This window comes from Dermacentor variabilis, chromosome 5, assembly GCF_050947875.1.
Source record: "Dermacentor variabilis isolate Ectoservices chromosome 5, ASM5094787v1, whole genome shotgun sequence".
In the NCBI taxonomy this organism is placed as follows: Eukaryota; Metazoa; Arthropoda; class Arachnida; order Ixodida; family Ixodidae; genus Dermacentor; species Dermacentor variabilis.
In genome coordinates this window covers 53,639,873-53,649,723 of record NC_134572.1, presented here as the reverse complement: position 1 = coordinate 53,649,723, position 9,851 = coordinate 53,639,873, and the positions used below count along the sequence as shown (strand labels likewise).

Sequence of the window (9,851 nt, the reverse complement as noted above, 5' to 3'; positions counted from 1 at the left end):
GCGTCTCCCCGTTTCGGTGAGGTCAGATGCTGACAACTTCTTTCGCTGCTTATTTTGGAAGAATTTCGTGCACTTTTTACCCATTATAGGGCCAGCGTATTGAAAAGGCTAGCGAGAGAGTAACGGTAAGCTCCCATAAAGCATGCCACCTTTGTTCGTAACCAGAAGGGATAGATGGCAGTGAAATATGGGAAGATTTAATGAACGGTCAATAGCATCCAGAGAGACTGCAAGCAACACACTCTTTATGAGAAGCACTGCTGAGATCCCTGACAGAAAGTAAACCCCTTTGTTCGACAGTGGCTAGTGCTCATCCGAAGACATATGCGAAATAGTAGAAAATATATCAACATTAATAACCGCGTTCGAGCTTTACACCCAGCGAAATGAAGTGCAGGAAGCTCTCACGCAAACTACCGTAGAGTAGAAAGTGCATCCGAGGAATGGCACTCATAAGGTTAATAAGCAGGCAGTTGACAGACCATCCTTTGCAAAGCACGTGACCGGTCGCGCTAACGAGAACAATGCATCTTACACATTCTCAACGTTTTACCAACCTTTGGGTTTAGTGTTATGTTAACCGTTTGTTCTTGTGGTTCTTATTTTTTTTTCTCTTTTTCACGAAAGACGTCGTATAGCAGGACGGCTACCTAGCTGGACAAAAGTTCTAGTTTTATGCCAGGAATCGAATGGTAGGATGTGGTATATTTCACTGTCATATTAGAAATAAATACAAAAATAAACAAGAAATGCGCAGACCTTGCAGAAATATCGGAAGCCTATGTGAAGCGAAGCTTTCGTCAAACGGTAAGTAAATGCTGCACCTGTTCATCTTCTCTCCCACGTTGGCAAGACGGAAACACGCCGAGACCAACCACGCCAGGCGACTCGCGTGACCGCGGATGACACTACCTCCGGGATCGGCCCGATTTGCTACGACATTCTGTAGGGCCGGCCAACTTTACTATTGCATCAGCAACCTGATCGGCCGAGTTTACTGGACGAGAAACCGACCAAGCAGACGCATCAAACCCCGTGAAAGGAGAAATGGAAAGCCTTGATTTCATGAAGAAATTGTGCTTGAAGACAGATGTTTTGGTTGCGTCAGGATATTTAGGAACTCCCTGTTATTTGATGGCGTAATTCTGTAAAGAACCGAGCGCGTCACCGTCAAATCTGTGTGGTTAGTAGAGATGATCTTGTATATAAGCCGGCTCGTTAGGCGAGTTGGCTTACATTGCTGGCTTCTGTCGGCGAGGTCGGAGAGAAGCGAGCTGCAAATTGTCTATTCTGGCATGTACCTAGTGTCCCTTGTTCGCTACTTGGCAAGAGAGCTGCCAGAACATAGTCGCTCAAGTTGTTTGTGCATATCCCCAAATATATCCGGCAAGGAAATGATGCCTAGCGCCAAAGCCCAGAGAAGAGCCCAAACAAAGTTTCGCCTTAAAAGGATGGGGATTATGCTTCCTGCACTAAGTAAAACAAAAAAGACATCTGATACTGATAGCCAAGAGTGCAAAGAAAGAAACCCGCACAGATGTACATTATTTCCTTAGGTTTGTACACGTATAACTCAGTAGTAATTTTACCGTCCAGCTGCATATTCAACAAATCGCTTCGTTTCGAGTTATGTTGTTGTCGTCGTCGTGGTCGTCCTTGCTTTTATTGTTGTTGCTGTAAATAATGCGATTGGCATCCTTAGAGTACTTCGCCCACTTTTCGGATTCTGTCTGTCCGTCTGTGCGTCTGTCCGTCTGTCCCTGTCTGTATCTCTGTCTGTCTGTCTGTCTAGCGGTATAAAACAGAAATTTTGTTTCATGTTTCATGTTCGCCCAAGAGATACACGAACCCGAATGCTTATTGTGTATCAGTTACGGTAGATGACAGTGTGTCATCGAGTGGCGTAGTACGCCACAACACAATACTTTTAGACCAAAGGAAACTTCAGATGCCCGTAGAGGCATGAGGGGAGTATTTCGTTACGGAAACGGTACACGGTTACAAGAGTCTCGACGTTCTTGAAGGTTGTCTATTGTCATTGCTGGTTTTGAAACTGGTGCAAGTACTCATTTTCGCTCTTAGAGATACTCACTGTATTCCCATCGCTCGTGGCTATCTTCTCGGCTTGCGTCGTTTCCAACATAAAACCCAAACTGATACGCATTCTTCCTTTTCACCCTTCAAATACTAAACAAAATAAGCATAACCATAATTATCACTACAGCGCGCGCTAAAAAAAAAACCAGACATATGCCTTGATAAAAGAATAGGCATATTCCTTGATCAATAAAATTTTCATTCATTAAAGTTATCCATTTATACTGGCTTCTTCATTCTTCAGCAGCTGAGGGTGAAGTTCAAGCGCAATAGGGCCGACTTCGTGCGAAGTCGTGACTCAAGGTCTATGATGTTTAAGGATTCAAGGTGAGCACGAACCCGGCGGTGAGCTTTTTGACAATATTGCAAATGACGTCGCCCGCTATCCTGCATTTGGAATTACATTGCGATACCCAAATGCGCCGAGCTTTATAGATGATCTTAGGCCTCCCTCAAATAAAAAAAAATATGCATACAATAAGTGAAATTTCGCATCACAATCCCATTATAGTAATGCGCTCGACGCCTTTTGGATATGTTACTGTAACGACATTAAAAGCTTCATACAAATAAAATAAGTACTAAGAGACGGTTCTACAAAGAAAAAAAGTACTATGAGTTTAGTCTTTCGTTTTAGCCAGCTAAAGGTGCCACTGACTAGAGCTTATTTGTTTCTTGTGCAGATTCCTATCAGATGATAGCTGGAGGACACCAATGACTGTGGCAGAAATGGGGAGCAGAATTCACTTGAAGGGGATCACATTTGAATAATGTGTGGTGCTCCTGCGTTCTCTTGAGCGAATTAGAAACAGAAAGGTGTGGAAAACTCTATCAGTGGAATATAACGTCTGTCATAACAATCTTGTATGTTGATATCGAGCTGTGGAACAAAACATATTTGTGGATTGGTTATTCAAGACTTTGAAGTTATTCATCTATGATAGTCTTGCCAACGGCATTGAGAAATTGCACTGAGACTAACCGTGACACAAGATAAAGTGTAGTGTACGTTTGCAGGGAACCTTAAACGTCGTCACACCGCGTCAAATCAATTTCAGCCGTCTCCCGTACAAGTACTTCAATCTCTTTTCAGATATACGCACTATTCCTGCCCCAACTGTGATACGTATATCCTGCGCTTATCGCAGATACTGTAGCTTTATTTTTCATTCATGGCTGTAAAGAAGCACCAGAGCCTCTGATCAGAGAAAGAACAACAACAAAAAAAAAAAACCTGAGCCTTATGTGTATTTCTTTCAGATGAATTGCATCTGGTTGAAAGCAAATTTTGTTGGCATAATTCTAAGCAGCACCTCCACTCATAAGGATGCCTAAGGATGCTAAACTTACTGTACAAAAAGGAAGGTCGAAGGTTCCTTGCTGTACAAAGAAAAGTACTGCTGAATACACACTTGACTCGGCCAGAAATGTTTTATTGTTAACTGTACATGAACCTAATACGCAACACACATGCACGTGAAATCGGTTTCAAACGCATTATTTGCTTAGAAACAGAAATATATATGTAAAGCCATCTAAGCCTTTAATAAACAGTGGACCACCATTGCGACTGAGCTAAACACCAGAAAATTTCACATATTTATATTTGGCAGCCTCAAAGGCTAAAAGAATTGAACATCAAAAACTAGACCACTTGACGTGAAGCTCTAGAGCAAACTCGTCACCGAGCACAGCCTATCCGGTTTGTTCAATTCTTTCGCTATTTGCCGCTCCTCGAGCATCATAGGTAAAGTGTACAAACAAATCGATGTTGCGTAATGTTTTCATAACTTCTCATCTCACCCCGAAAACAAAGCTTGAAAATAAAAATAAAAAGATTCGGTCTCTACTGCTTTGCATTGCGATCACGAATGATTAAAGGAATAACACGTATGCGTAAAGCTTATGTCTGCAGTGTTAATCTGTGACTCAACCTGCACACTGTTGTTAATTCCATGATCATTCACGGTTGTTTCGCTGTAAACAGCATGCCGCATTATATGTGTCGACTAGTGACACTGAGCTACCAGTGCTTCCTGTGCATTTGTCCGACGCACTGTTTTTATTTTTTGGTAGGAATGGAAGAAGATTACATCACAACACGATCATCGTACATGGATGCTCCGTCGACATCAGCACTTGGATCAAACGTGGTCATGGCGGCAGTTCCTCACGAGTGCCACAAGAATGAAAGTGATTCCCATGCTGAGGAGTGCGATGCCTTCAGCTGTCATGTGCAAGTTGTACTTTTCGCTGAGGCTGTCTATGCTGGCCCCCAATGTGAGCGAGAGCACGAGAATTATTCCTCCGCCGGCAAGCAAGCAAATTCCGACCGTCACGAACACGCAAGACCAACCGACCGCGCGCCGGCTGAGCGCGTCGTCGCGTTCACTAAGAGCCTTGAAGAGTACCGGGTCCATTTTTTGTTTTGGCCGCGTCTGTTTCTGCAGCTCGTGGCAGTCCAGGATAACTTGAGGCCGAGACGATTGGTCATTCATACTCGCAGTTTCGCTTGCAGTCACCTGAGTCGAGAATATTGGTTATGAGCACTTTCTTGTGCATTATAATAAAGAGCTCTTCATTTGGCAATACGAGGTAGCTGCTGTTAATTATTGCCAGGACTAGAAGAGATGAAATGGTTTGGTATATTCGAGAAAAGCAGCTTGCCGATGTAAGATATGCTTCGCACTAGTACCTTATGAGTGCGGTAACGCAAGGCAAGGCGAAGGCAAGGAAGGAAACAGGATGGGCGTTTCCTTGTCGACATCCTGCCTTGGCGCTACCGCACTCATAATTCATTGCCAACTAGCCCGTTTGTTAACTCCAATGCTTCGCAATCGCCGCTTCATATATTGTCACTTCATATCACTTCATATTTCCAAGTTGCGATTTATTCTCACACGCATTTTGTTAGGCTGTTCCTGATCAATATTTATTCAACGCTTCAATATTCAATATTTACTCACCAGTTAATGCTATGATTTATGAGAGGAATTGCACATAAATGTTTCTTACGACTGAAGGTCTATGCACACTTAGATGAGTTCTGTACGCGTGATAGAATGAATGCCTTAAATTTATATTTAGTCCGTGTATGCGCATGCATTATTAGCTCTTAACACCGCGATGCGGCTGGAAATTATGTATGTCCTGTTCCATAGTCCTGTTTGTTCCTATATGATTTATACAGGAACAAGCTGGGGATATACTAAACAGGTCATATCAAGTTTTCAATTCTAGGGCATTTTCCGACTTATTTGTTTGGTTAAGCCAGACAATAAGTTTTTGTGGACAACCATGATTGCGAATGAATGTATTTATAACCCATCGCTTTGTTGAAAATTATGACACCGCAATATTTACAAAGCCTTTTGAATATACAAGTACGAATTCAGAAAAAATCGTTTACTACCACTCATTTCTATATTGGCTGAAATGGTGTACCAGCACTTCCCTTAGAGGCTCACGCAAGAGATCGATGTAGTTGTAGCAAACTATGCTACGGGTTATCCGGTTAAACAGTCCTGCTCGAAGTATCTAATTGCGTTCGCCTGTACACGCACATCCTTTTTCTTTATGGCGCATTTACTTCATGAACTTGCGAATGTGGCAGAATGCATGTGCCGTGCAATGCGAACCAACTTGTCAAGCGCTGGCAACGTTTGCCATGGCGCGCTTGCCTTAACCTCGCAAACACTTCATTTCGGTGAACGGTGTGCGCGGTAGGCCACGATGGAATAATTTCAGCGTTTGTCAGAACACAGTCAAGTATTAAATTCACCACTGCTCAAAGTGACGGTGGCGTAGTGCATGGTTACAACGTTCGGTTCAAGAAGGTAGTATCGCTGGCTTGATCCCAGATCAGATATTTATTTAACGCCTCATCCTGTCCTGCCGAAGTCAAAGCGTGACGACATGAAACGAACGAATGACATAACGAAAAAAAAACGAGAAAACACAACCTGCCCTTTTTCCGCCGCATAAACGCTCTTCACTGTAAAAATCTGGGCAGTTGGACAAGGTTATTTCGTACGGCCCCTCTGAAAAAAATTGTAATAAGGTGCTGTTCCTACATAGAAAGAAAGGAAGTAGAAGGTACTGTACCTTGCCTCTCCATAGTGCCAAGTGAGCCGCACATACGTGGTGTCTATATGCAGCTCAACTGGTTGAATCTACGCAGTTCACCTGAATTGCAAAAGCAATGCCAACAGCAGCAAGTTGGTACATTTAACGGGCAGTTTTACTTCCGTATACGAACAGCTGCGTTCGTGACACCACATGTTTGTGATGTGTGCTTTTTTATTGTCCTGCCTTTTCTTTCTTTTTGTCTCTCGTTTTCTGTGCTCCTTCGATCACGCGAATATTTTTGTGCCCTTCGAATGGCAACAAGACCTCGGGAATAACTCCCGGAAATTAGGGGGTGGCACTGCATTTGGCACATAGCTCTTTTTATGGTTACTTGCGTAAACAATTGCCCCATTTGCTTTATTTTTTCCCACTACCTGTGACTGGAGTACGACGTGCGTTCATCAGATTTAGTTTATTTAATTCTAAGCTATGGAAAGCTTTCGCTATATTACCTCTAGTTTGACTGAAGTATAGAACATTAATGAGTTTCACTTAAGTATAGAAAATTGGAGTACGAAATAATGAACATGACGTGTCACCTTCCATCTTGCTCTAGGATCAAGCAGCATGGCTCACCTTGGCACTGTTAGTTTCTAAGTGTCCTGGTGCACCAAATTACACGGAATAAAGATTTCCCACACCGTTATGTCACATAGCCTTTGGCATACTTGCGAACAATGCAGTGCGGATAGGAGAAGAACAAACAAAACGCAGCGAAATGTGAGAGGCCACTGCGCCGATAAATTTGCACTTCTAAGAATTACTCGCTACATTCTGCTTGCTATGTGATACAACACAGAGTGTCAACTGCGCCCTGTTGAGTAGTTGAGTATTTAGTTGAGTAGTTGTGAAAAGCAATAGCCGACTTCAATTCCCATTGTCGCGACGCTAGCAATTTTTTGAAGTAGAATACTATTTGGGAGCAAAGTATTCTATGCTCATTTTGGCATTCGCTCTTGTATTCACGCCAACTAAGGGGAAAATTTTTAAGTATTACTTAGTTAAAAGTAAGCATTTGATAAGGCTATTGCTTTTATTGTATTTTTCGAGTATTTGGTGTATTTTAGTGTATTTTACCGTCGTATTTAGGTGCATCTATTATACCCTCTACCCACCAAAAAAATTTTGGCAGCAATAAAAGATTTCGCATTTACTATAGTATACGTCAACCTCTGAATGGACAGACAGAAAAAAATGAATATGCCTAACACTGTTTCATTGTGCATTTCAGTGTGCAACATATTTAAATAAGATATGCGTAGCGTCAAGAAACAGTAAACAATCAATATAACAGTATATAGTCGAAACAAGGCGTCATACTCCAAAGCGACGAATTATGCAAACTGTCACCAGAGGCGTGCACCCGTGACGCACCGAAGGCACAGCAATCAGAAAACGCGTCACAACAGGCAGTAGCTTGATTTCAAGATCGCGTGCCTTCCACAACTGTGCGAAGCACAAGAAAAGAAATATTCAATCATCTAGGTGAAAAAGAAAATCTACATTATTAGTACGTAAGTGGGTAACGCCAAGCAATGGCGACAAAGTGAGAGGATAAATAATGTGTCGGCACAAAATGTAAAAGCAAAGGCAAAAGTTGGTTCTGCAGCTAATGCACAGCTGCATGTGTGTCATCTGTTTTGCTCCTAAAGGGAAGGAGTGTGCGCTCACGTGCAGTTAAGCCGTTGTCATGCTGGTGCTGTGGTATGCGTGGTCTTTGAAGCTGACATAAAAACACATGCCTTACTATTATTTTTCTTCATTTAGCTCAAATAACGAAATAAAATTTGTAGAAGTCTAACGGTCGGTGTGTTACCCAAAAGAAGTTGCCCTTAGAGGTAAAAAATTGCATATACGTAATCGGTGATTTATAAGCGCGCTGTTCTAAATTCTGGCATCTTTAAATATTTCTCAGCTCGAACTTGATATATCAAAGACAGGCACGTACACATCGGGGTGCCCACGCCGGCGACGCTGGCCGCCTTATTAGAGCTTACCGCTTGTATCGCATTTGTGCTGCGTAAGAACCTCGCCGATATGCGTGATAACGATAAGCTATGGACGGCAGCAAAGCAAAAAGAAAAGTATATGTTTGGTTCTTTAATACCAGGGACGGTTACACAGCCTGGAGGCATGGGACGACATATTACGCTTTTAGATTTTGCAGAGCAAGAGTCATGCTGTTTACAACATGCGTTCGAACAAGCCACCTCGTGCAAAGGTGCAGCACTGACAGCTTCTCAAGGCACCCGCTCGCGTTGTTGAGCCCTGGCTCTGGAATGCCTGTGCCAACTTCTGTGATCTTTGCCTTTAAGGCACCACGGGTTGTTGTTTCAGCCACATAAACCCTATCTTTATTCTAGAACCGTAGAAAGAAATCCAGAGGCGTCAGGTCGGGGAGATCTAGCCGGCCAGGAGTAGGGACCGTTGCGCCCAATCCATTTGCCTAGAAAGCCGTCATTCAGCCATGTTCGTACTTGATTGTAATTGTGGCGAGGAGCACAGTCGTGTTGGAAATGTATGCGGTCAAATTGCGCCAGTGGAATTTCGCAGCGTAGGTCATCGACAAGGCCTTGAGGATTAGGTGAACGTACCTTTGCCTGGACAGCCCGTTGTCAAGAAAATGCGAATAATAAGCACGTCGTTCTATATACCCCACAGAGATAAAATAACCATCGATACTGGTGCTTAGTCTTCGCAAGCCAGTTGGAAATATCAATGGGGCGCGTTGTTGATGTTTACCTGGGCATTCTGCGAGAAGTTCGCCTCGTGCGTCCAAATTATGTTGTTCAGGAAGCCTAAATCCGCCTCTGAGTTTATCAATATTAATTTCAGAAAGTTACGTCGACTTTCGAGATCGCCGGGCTCCAAGTTATGATGCAGCTCCGCGCGGTACGGGTGAAATCTACCAGTATTCAACATTATCCACACCGATAACTTAGGCGCTGTGTGAACTTCGCTTACGCTACGCACGCTAGGGTGCGAGTAAGCCATCATGAATGTCAAGAGGTCAAACCGTACACTATCACTCCAAAGTGAAGCCGTTTGCCTTTCTCGTGGAAAGCCGCCGGTCTTCTTCAGTCTCTCATAATGGCGCACTATCGTTGGTGGGCCGGCTCGTGTTTCAGGGTGGCAACTCTGAAAGATGTTTGCAGCTTGCCTTTTGCCTTCGCCTGCAGTCCCTAGTGTGAGGGTCATATATGCCTTCTTTTCGTTTGAAAATGGCATTGCATGACGGCGCATTAGCCAACTAATTTGGAAAGGGAAATACCACCGCCGACAGCTCACAGAAAGCAAATAAGTTCCGTCTCGCCTATTTTAGAATCCTGTTTTAAGTCGGGGAATCGGCTAACAATTTTCGTTAAACGACTCCGACTGAAGTCTTCGTTCTTGTGCAATAAAACAGCGTTCGCCCTTACTCTGCTGCCACCCGCTACTTATCGTTATCAGGAATCACCGCGAGGCTCTTATGCAGCATAAATGCGATACCGGCGGGAAGCTTCAGTGAAATGGCCACCTTGTGCTGCTGCTGCTGCACAAGGTGGCCATTTCACTGCTGCTGCAGCAGCAGCAGTAGTTGTAGTAGTTGTAGTTGTAGTATTAGTAGTTGTCGTTGTCGTTGTTGT

General features: G+C 43.5%; 1 long non-coding RNA gene across 1 annotated transcript; it reads right to left on the bottom strand.

Annotated features, from left to right (window-relative positions):
- Positions 1 to 3,509: 3,509 nt before the first annotated feature.
- LOC142581861 (uncharacterized) lies at positions 3,510 to 6,284 on the bottom strand. The gene is made up of 2 exons (XR_012828311.1): positions 6,202 to 6,284; positions 3,510 to 4,619 (listed from the first exon to the last, which is right to left on the bottom strand). It is a non-coding gene; the product is annotated as an uncharacterized LOC142581861 (long non-coding RNA).
- Positions 6,285 to 9,851: the final 3,567 nt, after the last annotated feature.